The 18,322-nt window shown below is 33.6% G+C and overlaps 1 long non-coding RNA gene across 1 annotated transcript; it reads left to right on the forward strand.

Moving 5' to 3' along the window:
- Positions 1 to 15,536: 15,536 nt before the first annotated feature.
- On the forward strand, positions 15,537 to 17,162 carry LOC127790424 (uncharacterized). Its single transcript, XR_008020772.1, has 2 exons — positions 15,537 to 15,958; positions 16,385 to 17,162. It is a non-coding gene; the product is annotated as an uncharacterized LOC127790424 (long non-coding RNA).
- The last annotated feature ends 1,160 nt before the right edge of the window (positions 17,163 to 18,322 follow it).

Consider the following 18,322-nt stretch of genomic DNA (forward strand, 5'->3'; position numbering starts at 1 on the left):
CTTTTGAAGCATGGGCTTGGATGCACCAATGACTGCGGACGCAATCAATTGCATTGGCTGAGGGGTGGAATTACAATCAGTGAAGGACTTAAGGGTAGAATTGTATTCCTATTTAAACGTGTCGGTTGACACAATTAGTTGATTGCATTGGCAGCTATAACGGGGTTCTTTCATTATATATTCCTGAAAAAGTGAGATATGGCTGCTACTCTTTGACAATTGCATCACGTTGAAAAAGGGTTTTATTATAGGCTTCTGTCTTCATCTCCTCTTTCTTTGGCCATTACCTATTCTTCGTTGGCTGGCCTTCTCTTCCTCTTGTCTGAGAGTCCCTTCTCTCTTATCTTAAACACCAAGCCTTCATCTGAGGTTGAATCATCATTAGCTTCCACCTTCTACTGCCATCACACGCCATTGCACGTCGCCTTGTTGTGTGCTATCTTTGTCTGTAATTGCTGCACACTTTTGTTGCGTTATCAATGGCCGTTGGTGGCAACAGTTGTGGCTGGTATAGGCTATTTTTGGGGTTGGCCTAGGTTGGCGAGGCCCAACTGGTTCATGGGCTCGTCCAATGTGCTTGGGTTCGGGTTTGGCCAGTTGTGGCAGCCTTTGATCGGTTCAATTCTTAGGTGATTTGATTTTGTATTTATTCAATTCTTATATAATTTGATAATCTTGTTAGGTGACGTTGACGATCATGGTCTCCAAAACTGCGAAAAAGAAATAGTAGAGGAAATACCAAATGAAGTAGTAGAGGAAGTATCAAATTGTGAAATCGCACCAATTCGCATTGCATTTTGCGTTATGGTTTGGTGCGATTTTCGTGCACCAAATCAGACTGCGTGGTTTGGTTTATTGAATCTCCCTTAAACTGCCCAAATTGCACTGTGCCCACTCATAGGTTCATATGTGCAATAATACACCCCTTTTCTAGAGATGTTACGAGCAATCTTAAAGGCAAAGTTGCCACTCACTCAGTAAAGGATATAAGTCCATCATTGTTGGTATAAAAAAGCATAAAAATTTTTGAAGGAGCACAACGTAATTCACTAGGGACTAACTCCCTTTTCAAATATCCCTCTCTAACATGATTTGATTCAGATGGAAGAAATACAAGGACAACTATTGTCACAACTTGAAATTTACTTAGTTTCTCTTTAAACACGCTTTGAAACTAAGAGACAAAATGAAAACAAAACTTGCTCAAGCAAGCCACAAGACAGTGTAATTTAGCTCAGTGGAAACACGATGTGTATTTACATAGATAACTCCAATGCCATTTTTACACACAAAAGAAAATCAAAAGGAAAACTTGACACCCTAGAGAATACGAACTCCTCAAGACTCGAACGGCTGAGATTGCCTTGTACACCATCTACCTGGCTAGCTCACACCTCGTCACCTTCGCCCTTGATCTTGGCCTTTCTTTTCCCTAGAATGATGCAAGCATATGTGAGCCACAAGCTTAACAAGTATAATAGAATAAAGATAGGCATGAATGTCGGAAACTCCAGAGAACATTGAACCACAGGAAGCATAAAATATCTCCCCCCCCCCCCCCCCTCACACACAAGAGTAGATGTGCCATCATTTGCACCCTTAGCTATATGACAATATGCACCCATAACATGCCCCTGATATACCTTTCATAAATCATGTTTAGTGACAAATATTGTCGTATCAAATCATATTTGAATGGGGCAAAGCCTCTCCACGAGTTCAGCGTTTTGTGTTAGAACAGTAGGTTCTATGGCACACACCAAGAGGGGGGGGTGAATTGGATATTTTAAAAAAAACTTCATAGAACTTTGAAATCCTTTTGATGAAAAATTCGATGCAAGTGAGGATTATTGAATTGCTTGAAATAATAAATGAAATAAAACTACAAGCACAAGAGAAGAACACAAAGGATTTATAGTGGTTCGGCTTAACCCAAGCCTAATCCACTACCTTAGCTCCTCACTAAGGATTTTTCAAACCATCTACTAAAACCCCCTACTTAAACTAAGTAGGTCCTCTAGTCCGAGACTAGGAATTACAACCTCCCACTCAAATGGGCCCTCTAGCTACACAAGCTAGGAAAATAACAACGATACAAATGAAAGAGAGAAGCTAAAAGTTAACACTCTTAGTCACAAGTTCTCTCACAATGAAAACTAGGCTTAAGAATAGATTTACAATGATAGAACGAAGCCTTGCATAGAAAAATATAAAATTGAAAGCACAGAGAACACTGTAAGCTCAAATAAAATGATTTCCAAATTCTAGATCATCTCGTTTCCGTCCATTAGCCTCTCCTTGATCATCCATGAGTTGTATATATAAGCATCCATAAAGATTGAAGAAGAAACTAGCCGTTTTTGTGACCGTTGGAGTTGAAAAACTAGCCGTTATAAAATCTGTGAAACACAATAGTCGACAGAGAAAAAGATTAGTCGACTATTTTTACAAGTAAAATTAAGAATAGTCGACAGACATATACTGATAGTCGACTATTTCTAATACAAAAATCCAATAATCGACAGACATACTTGAAAACTTATATACTAACAATTCATTTACTCATTCACATAGTAGAAATTGATTTTCATATCTTGCTTCAAAACTTATATACTAACAATTCATTTTCTCATTCACATAGTAGAAATTAATTTTCATATAGTCATTATTAAAACCATTTTATTACTCAAGAGTAAATATCAATCTCCCCCTTTTTGATGATGACAAAACAAATATAAAAATTATGAAAATCAATTCACTCATTTTATCTCCCCCTTTTTGTCAATATCAAATAAAATGAATACTCCCCCTTTTTGAAACACACTGGGGCTCCCCCTTAAACCAAGAGATAATCTTTCTCCCCATTTTTAACTCTCCCCCAACGATAGTTTGAAAAACTTTATTTTGAAATAAAAACATTTCAAACGATTTCACAAATCTTAAAATAGATAATCTCCCCCTTAAACCAAAATCTTTTCAAGAGAAATGAATTGGAGATAAACATAAACAAATAAAGATAGTTTTAAAAACTAGAGATAGCTTCCCCTTAAGATGACATTATTAATAAAAGAAAATATGAGCACATGCCATATACATAAACCTTTCTCATGAGATGCCAAGACAAAATTTTCATACCATATTGCAAACTCATGATCATATCAGAGCCAATCTATATCTTTCAAAGTAATCACTCATATTTAACCAATCAAAGCACTAGATCAAATGCATAGCCATTCATCATATAAGAGGCATATACATTAAATGATCAATATAGGAGTGAAATAAATCATTTTAAGCAAATAGAAAGACTCTCTTTGAAAAAGACTCCCCCTTAAACTTATATTGGAGGTTTTAAGATATAGAGACATTTTTCATATAAAAATAGAATAGCAATTTGTCTCAATTCAAGCAAGAGTAAAATATGACAATGATCATAAATTTGAGGAATGAACCACAAATATATATATATATATATTCAAAGAATAAGTGGTCATCCAAAAACATAAATTTAAACAAGTTATGGCAGATTTAATGCAAGACATATTAAGGATAGGCTTTAAGAACATACATTTGTCTTTTGATAATCTTAGCCATACTTGTAATCACACAGGATCATTACATATAGATAACTTCAAGAAGCAAGATGATCCTTTAGCAAATAAAGCATGATTTCATACTCAAGTATTCATTTGTCACACAAAGATAATCAAGCTATTTTATACAAGAAAAATAGCATTATAAATGATTAAAGACATGAATACTATATGCCATCAAGAATATATCATTTATCAATTTTTTGAGATCTAAGAGATTGATGGCGAAGCCCTTTGATTTAACCAATGATAGATTTGAAGGACATGAAGGATCTAAACTTCTTTGAATCAAAGGTTTCGAAATAGAATGATATGATGTTTCGAAACTTCTTCAGATAAAATCACTAGAACTCAAGGATTGATAGGGATTTATCTAGAAAATGATTTCCAATAGATTTGGACATGATACCAATTGATATTTTCTTTTTAAGCAAGATTCCTTGAATTTTTGCTATGGCTATAGCATTTGTATTGGCACATTTGATTTGGAATATTGTGGGGTCTTATGCCATAGTCTTTTTGTTCCATCCATAGGATTTGAGCAACTACATATTCACCTTTAATGAAAGAGAATGAAATGGAAATTCACTTTCTTCTAAACAAAGACACTAGGAATTTTCTTAAAACTTGACATGGATCACTAGTGTTCTTTTTAGCTATTTTGCCTCTAAGATGGAATTCATTAGGATTGGATTGAAGTCTAGCTCATAGGTAAACATTAAACATGATGTTCATCCTAGTAGCTATCAAATGTAGCAATGGTCCAATCATATATCTATATAGCTCATTTTCTACCATTTGGCCTTTCCATAAATGTCTAGGCTTGATGAACTGCTCTTTTGAGAGGCTGGAAATATTAAATTTCTTAAGAAGATGTATTTTGCTTAGACATGAGGATTATATTCATTTCAAGTTCCCTTTGCATTAGATTGGAAAATTGATTCCATAGGAATTTATTTGAAGATGCTACATAAATCATTTGTAGATTCATAAAATGTCCTTGTTATGAGGCTTAGAAGCAATGTTATATCTATTTGAGCTCTTTTAAGGTTTTCTTCTAGAACAAACTTGCTAGGACTTCCATACCATGACTTAGGAGCTTGTTTTAAACAAAATACTTCCTTTGAAAATTTGAACATATAATCCTTTCATTGAGAATTCTCAAAACCAAGAGAACTTATCTACATATACTTCCTCATTTTTAACCATTCAAAAATGCACTTTCAATATTCATTTGAAATAGCTTAAACTTCTTATGACATGCACATGCCAATAATATTCTCAATGCTTCTAACTTAGCTACGAGGGCATAAGACTCATTATACTTGATTCATTTTTCTTGATTGTACCCTTTAGCTACTAATCTAGATTTAATTCTAATTTTGTTTATAAGATTCTTTTGGTTACTATGATTGGGTGATCCTTAGGTCTTGGAACCAATTGCATACATCACTTCTTTCAAATTTATTTAGCCGTTCTTGCATAGTCATAAACCATTTTTCATCCATTAGAGCTTCCTTAATATTTTTGGGTTCTATTTGAGAAATAAAGCAACACATTTTCTCATTTATAACCATTTAAAGATGCACTCTTGACATTCTTTATGTAGCTTAAAGTATTTGTGGCATGCAATGCCAACGACATTCTTATGGATTCTAGTCTTGCTATGGGAGTATAGGTTTCATCATGATCTTCCCTTTTTTTTTCTTAACTAAACTCTTAAGATACTAATCTAGCCTTTTCTAAACACCCATTTGGTTTGAGAATGGAAATAAGAATTTCTATAAGAGGGTGGGAAATTTGAAAAGAATAATAATTTTTTTTTAAATCTTTTTCAAATGAAAGGATGTCACCGGTGAAGGCCACGACTTTGTTAAACCTCAAGACCTTGAAATGGCACGATGAGGTATCAACCGTATAAAGACAATCCCTTTTTGTAAGTCATAAACCTAGATTTGAAATGCAGAGAAACAAGTTTCGAAATATAGATATGAAGATTTTGAAATAGAAGTTTTTGTTTATGATATTTCTATTTGAGATAACAAGGTAGCAAATTTACATTCATTCTAAATAAATGATCTAGTCTTTATTTCTTTAAAAGGATCTTCTATGATCTCATTATCTTGCACATATTTTCTCTTAGAAATGATGATTCTCCTTCTTCATAAGATATATTAGCATATTGTCCTTTGATAGATTTGATTCCTTTTGATCTAAAGAGAATTTTTCAGATTTTTATCCTAATTCTTCATCACCATCTTCCATAGGTTTTGGAAATTCAACACTCACATAATTAAGTATAACTGAAATAGATTCTTCTACTGTTAGAGTTTCTTTAAATACTCTATATGATTTACTTTGAGAAAAATATTCTAAGAAAATTCTTTCCTCGCTCTTAGCATCAATTTTTTTTTTTTTTTTAAAGAGTTTTTACCACTATTAAGGATAAAACATGTACTACCAAAAATATGAAAATATGAAATATTTGGCTTCCTTTCTCTATATAACTCAAGGGGTTTTCTTTAAGATAGCCTTTATAGAAATCCTATTCAACATATAGCATGAGGTGTTAATGGCTTAGACTAAAAATGAATTTTGTCACATAGCACAATTCTAGCCATTTATTGTAAAGTTCTATTTTTCTTTTCAACTACCTCATTTTGTTTTAGCACTAGAAAATTATGATCAATACCATTTTCATCACAATAGTGCTTGAATTGTTCATTTCAAAATTCTCCCCATGATTGCTTCTATTTTTTTGAAATACATATACTTTTATCTTTTGAAAATATTTCAAATGGGCTAAATGTTTCTCTTTTAGATGCAAGAAATATTATCAAGTGAACCTAGAGTAATCATTTGCAATGACGAGACCATAATGCTTTTCGCCTAGTCTTTGGATTCTCATAGGTACAAAAAAATCTAAACAAAGGTTAGAGACCTAGAGATTGTGACTCTATTGTTAGGCTTGAATGATATATTTATTTATTTGCCTTTCATTCATGCACCACAACCGTGGTCTTTTCCATATTTAAGCTTAGGCAATCCTTTTTAACAAGATCATGTTTGGATAGATTATAGAAGTATATTCATATTTGTATGACTTAGTTCATTATGCCATAGATAAATAGATGAGAGATGAATGATACTAGGCATTTCTCTTATACTAGATGAGAATAAGTCTATGCACAATTTCTATCCAATTTTCTATGATTTTCATTTCATTTGTTTCGTGAATGGATACTTCACATGAATTAGCATTAAAGCATATTTATATCTCTTATCACACAATTGACTTATACTAGTTAGAAACGTCTATCAAGAAAGCATTTCTAGCATATATCAATAAACTTAATTTTTCCTTTACTCATAAGCATATATCTAAACATTATACTTCTCCCTTAATTTTTAGAAATAAGTACAAGTTTTCAACAATATCATAAAGTAAAAACTCATAATTCATTATCACCAAAAACTAATAAGCATAGGGAGGTTAGGGATAGAAACATACCACCAAGATTTTAATTAATAAAATCTTTCTTACACTTGGTTGGCAATACATCATTTGGGGTTGAATTTCTTTTTTCATCCCCTTTTCTTTCATGCTTGACTCATCCACGAAAATTTCTCTTTAAAGTTCATTTGGATGTCAAGCAACCTGCACAAATACCTATCCACAAGCCTTTGGTGCCCAAACCATCTTGGGATCACCATTGTTAGCATAGAGCTCTTCCTTAGGAACCCAAATTTGTTTAAACCCTATGTGGACTATTTCTTTCAAAGCCTTTGTTTCTAAATTGATACCAATAGCTAGGATGTGAAGCAAAGGATTTTTGTTTCCTTTTTATGACGATTGTTTGCTTCTTATCCTTATGCACATTCCTCTTAAAATGAGAGTTTTTAGGTATCAAAACTTGCTTGGATCCTTGGGGTTTAATATAAGAAACAGTAGACACCTTAGTTCCCTTAGGAATCCATTTCAAATTAGGACCACTAGATGATTTCCTTTTAAAAGGACAACAAAATGCAATGTGGCCTTTCTTGCAACAATAAAAACATTTAATATCATGAGAGGTGTGTGAAGGTGAGCTTTTGACATTAGCTCTTTGACTAATAAAATTTTGAACACCTATTTCATGATCACAAGAATTTGAAATCTCCTCTTTTAAAATAGATTTCTCATTTAATGCACTGTTCGAGGATTTCAATTCAATTTCTTCCAAAACTTTTTCTTTTAAAAATTCTTTATTGGAAGTAATCAAATATTCATTCTTAGATTTTAAAACTTCCAATTCTTTTGACAATAAATCTAATTTCATTTGAACAGCTTTATTTTTCAAACATAGCTTTTTAAAATTTTCATATAAATCATTCAAAGCATTCAATAACTCTTCATTTGAAAAATCATTTTCACTGTCATCATTATAAGTATACGAAGAACTATACTCATGATCAATATCAATAACAAGAGTAGAAGTAGAGGTTACCTCATCTTCTTCATTTACCATAAAACACATGTTTGAGCTTTCTTCTTCCTCTCTTTGTTGATGATTCAAGTGATTTTCAACCTGTAAATTTTCATCAACATGCTCACAACATTTCTTAGTGAGATAAATTGAATCAAGAGTATTCAAAATATCTTTGGCATTAGTACACTTAGAAATTTTTGCATAAATATTTTCATGCAAAGCTTGATGCAAAATTTTCATGGCTTTGATATTTAAAACAAAATGATTTTTATCATCTTCACTCCAAATGCATTTTGGTTTTGAAACGAATCCTTTATCTACAATATACCACAGATTAAAATCAATGGATTGCAAGTAAATACAGATTCTTTTTCTCCAAAAATCATAAAATGAGCCATCAAAATAAGGTGCCACATTAGTAGGATACCCTTCCTTAAGAGCCATGGATCTCTCCTTAGGTTGTTAGACCTTGAAACAACGAGTTAGGCTCTGATACCAATTGTTAGAACAATAGGTTCTATGGCACACACCAAGAGGGGGGGTGAATTGGATATTTTAAAAAAAAACTTGATAGAACTTTGAAATCCTTTTGATGAAAAATTCGATGCAAGTGAGGATTATTGAATTGCTTGAAATAATAAATGAAATAAAACTACAAGCACAAGAGAAGAACACAAAGGATTTATAGTGGTTCGGCTTAACCCAAGCCTAATCCACTACCTTAGCTCCTCACTAAGAATTTTTCAAACCATCCACTAAAACCCCCTACTTAAACCAAGTAGGTCCTCTAGTCCGAGATTAGGAATTACAACCTTCCACTCAAATGGGCCCTCTAGCTACACAAGCTAGGAAAATAACAACGATACAAATGAAAGAGAGAAGCTAAGAGTTAACACTCTTAGTCACAAGTTCTCTCACAATGAAAACTAGGCTTAAGAATAGATTTACAATGATAGAACGAAGCCTTGCATAGAAAAATATAAAATTGAAAGCACAGAGAACACTGTAAGCTCAAATAAAATGATTTCCAAATTCTAGATCATCTCGTTTCCGTTCATTAGCCTCTCCTTGATCATCCATGAGTTGTATATATAAGCATCCATAAAGATTGAAGAAGAAACTAGCCGTTTTTGTGACCGTTGGAGTTGAAAAACTAGCCGTTATAAAATCTGTGAAACACAATAGTCGACAGAGAAAAGGATTAGTCGACTATTTTTACAAGTAAAATTAAGAATAGTCGACAGACATATACTGATAGTCGACTATTTCTAATACAAAAATCCAATAATCGACAGACATACTTGAATAGTCGACAGATGCTGAAATGTGAAGAAATTTTTGAATTTCATGAACAAAAATAGTCGACAGATATGAAGGCATAGTCGACTATCCTTACTCGATAGTCGACAGATGCTTGAATAGTCGACATAACAATCAAAATAGTCGACTATTTCAAAGCATAGTCAACAGAATGAACCTGATAGTCGACTATCCTTTTGAAAATCTTGAATTTTCAATACATCCTTATTCGATTCTTTAAAGACTCATTTTGATTATCTTGAAAGCAAGTTGAGATTTTCAAAAGTATGATTTGAAACAAATTATTCTTAACAAGCAAGTTGAGATTATCAAAAGTATAATTTGAAACAAATCATTCTTACATCCATACTCAATATTTCATATCTTGCTTTAAGACTTATATACTAAAAATTCATTTTCTCATTCACATAGTAGAAATTGATTTTCATATCTTGCTTCAAAACTTATATACTAACAATTCATTTTCTCATTCACATAGTAGAAATTAATTTTCATATAGTCATTATCAAAACCATTTTATTACTCAAGAGTAAATATCATTGCCCACCCGAGATTTGTAGGATATAACATATCCCCGTGGATCTTGTCTATTACATATGGATAGGGTCAAACCCTCCACGAGTTCAACATTTTGGCCACTCAAAATTTGCAGGATATATCATCGCAGATCAAGTTCGTTGCACACATCAAGTACCATATACTTTTAGAAAACAATTTCATGAAAATGCATATACACAATGGCTCCTAAATGCCCATGCATTTAACTTTTCATGCACAACATGTCTCAGACCATAAACGAGATCACAACCACACATAATATGCATGGGACACACCCAAGGATTACAAAACATAGTGCAAGGTGAAAAACTCATAACCAATCAATTTGCAAGATGTTATAATACTTTGCATAAATCTGATCCTAACCAACAAGTATCATTCCCAAATAATTATAGGGTAAATAAGCTCTACTTATACGCTCAAAAGAGGTTTCAAGCCAAAGTCAACAAATCAAAAATAAAATTATGATGTGTTCAACGGGCTTATGAACCCGCAAAGGACTTGCAAAAGGAGTTTATAGATTGAGGACTTACATCTGTAAAATAAAAGCTTGCAAGAGGGTTACATAAAAGAATTAAAGGAATAGGAACTTGCAACAACAAGAAATAAAGAATAGAACTTGTCTCAAGTATTTCTTTTTAAACCATTAAAAATATCCGGAAGACCAATGCTATGGCTCCACATTCTTTTAATAAAATCCAACATAAATTTTTCTCCTATTTCTTTCCCAGTGATTATTCACATTCTTACCTTTAATTCTCCTTGCTTCTTATTTTTTTCACCTTCACAGCCATTATTCCTCAAGATCTCTTCTTATTTATACTCTCAAATTTCCTCAATTGAAGTCTCACAATTAATTTATATAATCATCACCAAAACTAAGCTATTCTAAATTTGAGAGACATATCTTTGATTTCTCCTCCCCCACCAAAGCATCCCATCATGATCCCAACTTCATTTCTTTACTTGGCTTTGGCTGCAAAGCAAATTACACAATTGAGGAAGGAGTGGAGCTGGACGCGCGGCTACTTAATTTGATACCTAAACGGCACCGTTTTGGTGCCTTGTAGCTAGACATGGCCACGGTTCATGAACCGCCGGTTCCGGTTCAAGAAATCTTTGAACCTGAACCGAACCGCCCAAGGGCAGTTTGGGACGGTTCGGTTCCGGTTCCGGTTCGTGCCGGTTCGGTCAACGGTTTGGACCGGTTCGGTCAACGGTTTGAGCCGGTTCGGTCAATGGTTCCGGTTCCGGTTCAAACCGAATTTTTTTAATTTTTTTTAAATATTGTTGTATTCAATTTTGGTCCTTGTTCCGTTGTTCGGTTCGGTTTGGTTTCGATTTTTAATTGTTAAATGTAATTGTAAATATAAATATTCTCAACCATATTTTTAATAAAAAAACACTACTAAAAATTGAAGAAATATAAGTAATAATTTCATTAAAAATAATTAAAACAACTAAACAAGTATGTAATACAAGTAATTAATTTTTACAAATGTGAAAAATAAAAAATAAAAAATAGAATTAGACTTAATTTCATTAAAAAATAATTACAACAAAAATGTAATACAAGTAATTAATTTTTACAAATGTGAAAAAAAATAAAATATGGACTTGGATGAGTTGAATCCTACGCATCTTCATTGGAGTCGGAAGTCGCCATTGTTGAACCATCATTAACCCATTCGTCAGATGATGATGAATGGATAAGTTCTTCTTGACGTCGCATGTTAGCTCTTTCCCAATCATCGAGGCAAACTTGAGCTTCCAATGATTCTGGAGCCAATCTTGATCTTCTTTCGTCCAAAATGTTGCCTCCACTACTGAATGTTTGTTCAACGGCTACAGTTGAAGCTGGAACTGCAAGAAGTTGACTTGCAATAATTGCAAGAGTTGGAAATGTCTCCTTGTGCCTTTTCCACCACTCCAAAATTTCAAAATTTAAACCTGTATCATCACCAAACTCAAAAACTGTGGTTAGATAAGTTTCGAGCTCCGAATGTGAGCTCGATCTAGGTTTTTTCCTCCTTTAATCTAAAAATTTATGACCCCATTTCATTGGTTGGGAGGAAGAGGAATGCGAAGCCATGGATGGAAATGATTCTTCACTACTAGGAGCAATAACATATGCTTCATATAATTGATTGCATAAAGTTCTAACCTTAGAAATTATAATATTCACATCAATTTCTTCATTATTTTCTAATCCTAACAACGAATAATAGTTAGACAAACACTCAATTAAACCATCAAATTTACACCTAGGATCAAATACCATAGTAACAAGAGAAATTTCAGGAATAAATTGATAATAACGTAACCATTTTTCTCTCATTTCTAAAACAACATGACAAATTTCTTCAACATTAATTCCTTCCATTAATACACCGGCCACATTCATTGCTTCTATTAAAAATTGATGTGAAGTTGGTTTATAAACACTACTAAGTGTATGAGTAGCATCATTAAAAGTTCGTAAAATATTCAAAATTGAACTACAAACATTCCACATAGTTGGAAAAATAGGATATTGTGGAATATAATTTGCTGCAAAAGAACACAATAAATCTTTATATTCAAAAGATTGATTAAGTAATTTAAAAGTTGAGTTCCAACGAGTAGGGACATCTTTTGAAAAACGTTTTGGGGTTTGACCATTGGAGGTGCAAAAATGTGCCCATGCTTTTGCAGTTCGAGGGTGTACCCAAATATAAGAAATAACATTTCTAATTGGATCTAAATAAGAATTAAGTGACTTAATGCCATCTTGAACACATAAATTTAAAACATGGCATGCACATCTAACATGAAAAAATCTTCCACCAAAATTTGGTTGGCAAATTCTTTTCAATTCATTAATAGAAGCAGTATTAGCCGATGCATTATCAAAAGAAATTAAAAAAATTCTATTAACTAATCTATATTCTTGTAAAATTTGTTGAATTAATCTACAAATATTTTCAGCATTATGACTTTCATCAAAACATCGATACGCAAGAATTCTTTTTTGTAAAACATAATTTTCATCAACCCAATGACAAGTAATACCCATATATGAATGAGTTTGCCAATGATCACTCCAAATATCACTACAAATAGAAACATTAATATTATTGTTTTGAAAATATGTTATCAATTCAATTTTTGAGTTTTTAAACAATTTTAACAAATTCCTTTTCAAAGTATTTCTAGGAATTGATTTAAAACTAGGATTAACAAAGTTTTGACAAAATCGAGTAAAACCTAATTTTTCACCAAAACTAAAAGATAAATGATCAATTGCTACCATTTCAGCTAAACCAGACCTACAATTAGCTTCATTATAATGAAATAATTGAGGAGAGTTTGAAGAGGTAGCAAACCCGGATATTTGTGTTTGATCGCGGCTCAATCCAACCTTGAGCGGGTGCTTTGTTTGCAAATGTCGGGCGAAAGTACCATATCCACCTCTTTGCTTGAATTTGTATACCTGATTACAATAATTACAAGATACATCAAATTTACCATCTCCTTTTGGTGTTTTCTTGAAATGAATATTAAAAATATCAGAAGTAGAAATTTTTTCACCTCCCTTTTGTTGAGTTTCACTCTCTTGTGTTTGAAAATTTTGAGCTTCAAACTCAACATTTTCAAAATTTCTACCTTCACTTGCCATTTTTTTTGAAAAAAGTATGATAATAAAAAAATATAATAATGATAAAATAATATAGTAACAAGTAATAAATAATTAACAATATAATTGAATAAATTGATAAATAACAAAATGAGAAGATTGAAGAAATTGAAATTGAAATATTAAATGAGAGACAAAATTGAGAGAATAATAGCTTGAGACTTGAGAGAGAGAGAGAGAGAGAGAGAGAAAGTGTGAAAAATGAGTGGGGGAGGGAGGGGTATATATAGATAGGAATTATAAAATTAAAAAAAAATTAATAAAATTGGCAGCCAACGGTCCAATTTTGGACCGTTGGGGGGGGGGGGAGGGGGGCACGGGGGGGTTTGGACCGTTGGGGGGGGGAGGAGGGGGGGCACGGGGGGGTTGTTCCGGTTCCTCGGAACCGGAACCGGCGGTTCCGGTTCCGCGGAACCGGCGGTTCCGGTTCCCTGGAACCTTGAACCGGAACCGGACCGAATTTCGCCAGTTCAGTCCGGTTCCGGTTCGGCCGGTTCCGGGTCCGGTTCCGGCCGGTCCGGTTCCGGTTCGAACCGCCGGTCCGGTTCAATTTTGGCCATGTCTACTTGTAGCTGCTGGAAAATTCCAGCATTTTCTCCAAAACAGCCTGCCACCTTCTCACTTGCACGCTGCTGTCTCCCCAGGGATTGACCACAAGGCCTGCCGGATCCCTCAACGCGCGCCATGACCACATGACCAAAAGATGGAAATCATTTTTTATGAAAAATTTGAGTAATCAAACACATCAAAATTTAGAATTTAGATGAAAAATGATCATTTTTCATGAAAAATGTGGCCAATCAAACAGGGCCTAAATGTATTTATCTAGGTAGAGTTTGTCAAAACAAGCAAAATAAGATTGTATCTATATAAGGTTGGAATACTTTTCGAATTAAGATATAGAATAATCAAGATAATACTGCAAATAATTCTAAAATTTCTATCAAGTTGTTTATTAAATTTTTTAAAATGAGAATTGCACTTTTATGAGATGGGGGCATATATGTTATTTTTTCTTATATATAAAATTTCAGATAAATTTATTTCTCTTTCCCCTCTAAGGTAGTATTTGTTAAAATGAGTAAGATAAAATTATATCAAGATAAGGTTAAAATACTTTTCGGACTAAAATATTGAATAATCAAGATAAATCTGTGAAGCATTCCAAAAATTTTATCAACATGTTTTGTAAGGTCCAAGATATATTTATCTTGAGAAGGGGAGAGATAAACATATTTAAAAAATGTCAGATAAAAAATTACATGACTTATTTTTCAAGAGTTGCCATATAAGTTTAATAAATACATTGAAAAGGATAAAAGTTTGTAATACTTTTCATATCTTACCTTTTTTTCAGTCTATATCTTAGTTAACAAACACTATCTAAATAAATTTATCTATAAAATATCAGATAAAAAGTTATGCGACTTCTTTTTAGTGGATTGTCAGATAAATTTAACAAATATAATAAAAATATTTTTATTTAAAATACTTTTCATATTTTATTTTTTCAACTCATATCTTTAAGAACAAAACTACCTTAGTTGGAAATCAACCAAAAAGCTTATCACATTAATCATTCCCATAACTTTCCTTTTTTTTTACATGAAAAAAAAAAAAATATTACTCTGTGACCTAGATATCGTGAAAAATTGAGATTCATATCATTAGGTCGTGAATTCAATTTATTGTCTTGCATAATGAGGTAAAGTCTTTACTTGTGATTTATCTCCCGTGTCAAAATCGAAAGCATGAGCAGTGAAGGACCAAAAATGATAATCCCAATATATCGTGGATTCAAGATGTTTATAACTATACATATGTATGGTATGTATTACACATTATATATACATTGTGTAAGTGTATGTCTATATATATGTGTGTGCATATACATTACAAATAAAACGAACTCATCGGCAGATGACTATAAATAACTAAGATCAGAAGCAGTAGACCCGAAATACAGCCCTAAGCCCGACTCGACAACGACGAACCCTGAAGACTGCAATCTCACAAGCATTGACTCCAAATTCGACTGCCCCATCTTATTCTCACCTCGGTTAGACTCGCAAAACGATCTTGACGATGCTGAAGATGAGCGGGCGGTAGAGCGATGAGGTGTCGCAGCGGCACGATGGATCGATGGCAAGGATGCTCTGAGCAGTGCCCAAGAATGCATAGCATTAAGAAGATTTTGATAGCATTGATTTAGAGAAGAATTGATATTTATTCGCGGCGCAAATACATATAAACTGTGTTACAGGAATATGCGTGAGAAGCTGAAGATTGGGTGCCGTACGGATTTGATTTGGGGGTCAGCAACAATAAACTCATTACTGTAGGTAATTGCATTTGGTATTCCTGAAGCTTTAATAAATTATAATTGCCCTTAATTTTTCTCTCTCACTGAGAAGCTATTTGGAGTTGAAGTTTGATTTTTTAAAAATAATTTTAGGAGTTGGAACTGTGTGTGTAGGATAGGGAGCACATTCCCTGCCCCCTGCCCTTCCCAATTGCCAGAACGAAAGCCTTTCCGACTTCTAGGAGATTAGCGAGTGTCGTCCCAAAGGAAAGGCCTTTCCCAGTAACACGGGAGTTGCTGATTGTCTCCTTAAAGCTTGCATTTCCATAATTGCTTTGGTAGCATAATTAATGCATATCTTGATTCTTTTCTCATACATACTTTGTTAATTTTCTATTATCTCATCACGAGATTCAATAAATATTTAGTATTTAACCTTAATTTAATCAATGCATTTTGCATTCAGGGTGGTTTCGACTGTTCAATGGGCATATAGATTCAACCCCATTGAATCTGGCGGAGAAGGATGTTCCTCCCAGTGGCTACCACTACCAGCCCTTCTGTGGGTTATTACTCTCTTTTGCCTCCCACGTAAAGGTCTCAAATCTCTCTCTCTCACACACACATCATGTGATAATCTTTTTGCCGCAAGATAAATTACTTTTGAGTCCTTTAGAATTTCTCATCGTCGATCGAGCTCGCCGCTACTGTCCATCGCAGTCACTGCTTCCATTCGAACCTCCGTCGTCGCCACAGCCGTAAGCCACTGCAAACCCTTTGCGTCGCAGGCCGTTTTCTTGCTCGACCTCTGCAGCTTCGCCATCGACCACTCTTGTCGTCGATTGATCTTCCTTGCTGTCAATCGTCGGCCGTGAGCTTCATCGCCGTCCGTTGCTCCAAGCAACCATCAATTACTTTATCGCCGGCCGAGAGCATCGTTTATCTTCAAATCTGCCATCAACAGAAGCTTCAAATCAGCAAGACCCAGATCTCAAATTGGATCTGGTCTGACCCGATAGACCTATTGACCCATCAAGACCCACTCTAGATCCAGCAGATTTGCAATCCAGATCCAGATCTGATTTTTGCCCAATTTGAGCCCAGATTTGGTATTTTTAATCCGTTTTTCAGTTGGGTTTATTATTGAAATTATTTGATATTATTTGGGGATATTTAATGACTTTGTTGAAGTACGATATTCCCTTATTGGACTAAAATATCAGATTTTTCCTATAACAGGTTAAGATGCGTGTAATTTTGGCACAGATAGATTTAGATGATGCACTTGGGTTTCAAAAAAATGCCACAATCATGGAGTATTGAAGAAAAATAATATAAGGATCGTAAGGCTTTGTCTCAGATATATCTGCATTTATCGAATCAAATTTTGTAAGATGTTTTGAAAGAAAAAACTGCTGTCGCTCTATGATTAAAATTAGAACAATTGTGTATGACAAAGAGAGCTTAACTCGTAAGTTGCATCTGAAGCAAAGATTATATTCTCATCGAATGGCTGAAGATACGTTTATTGAAAGTCATTTAACAGTTTTTAAAGAAATTACTTCTGATTTGGAGGCCATGGAAGTTAAGTATAATGATGAGGATTTGGCTCTAATTTTGTTATGTTCTCTACCGTCATCTTATTCAACTTTTAGAGACATCATACTCTATAGTCAGGATACTCTCACCCTAGATAAAGTTTATGATGCTTTATTTTCGAAAGAAAAAATTGATAAGCAGTTATTGGGGACTTCTGAGAATCAGGAGAGGGTCAGTTGATTAGAGGGAGAACACATGATAGAAATTCTAGTGGTAGAGGGAAAAGTAGATCAAAGTCTAGGAACAGAGAAAAAGTTTGTAATTACTATAAGAAGAAATGACATATAAAGAAAGAGTGCTATAAGCTATAAAACAAACTTAAGAGACATGAAACTGACCAGAAAGGAAAACAACTAGAAATTTTAGGTGAAACCAATGTTGTTGAAAATAATAGTACTAATACAGAATTTATGATAATTACTAATGAAGTTACTAAACCTAGTGAAGATTTAATCCTCAACACAACATGCACGTTTCAATGTCTCCTAATAGGGATTGGTTTTCAATATATAAAACTCTAAATTCTGGTGATGTGTTGATGGGCAATAATTCTTGTAAAATTGCTGACATTGGAATTGTCAAAATTAAGATGTTCGATGGTATTGTTCAAACTTTAACTGATGTCTGACATATTCCTGATTTTAAAAGAAATCTCATTTCATTGAGTACTCTTGATTTAAATGGGTACAAATTCACTAGTGAAGGTGGAGTTATTAGGGTCAGTAGAGGTGCTCTTGTTGTGATGAAAGGCATAAAAAAGTACGGTCAATTATATGCTCTATAGGGTTTTATCGTTACAGGTGAT

The sequence above is a fragment of the Diospyros lotus genome, chromosome 14 (assembly GCF_014633365.1).
Source record: "Diospyros lotus cultivar Yz01 chromosome 14, ASM1463336v1, whole genome shotgun sequence".
Lineage (NCBI taxonomy): Eukaryota > Viridiplantae > Streptophyta > Magnoliopsida > Ericales > Ebenaceae > Diospyros > Diospyros lotus.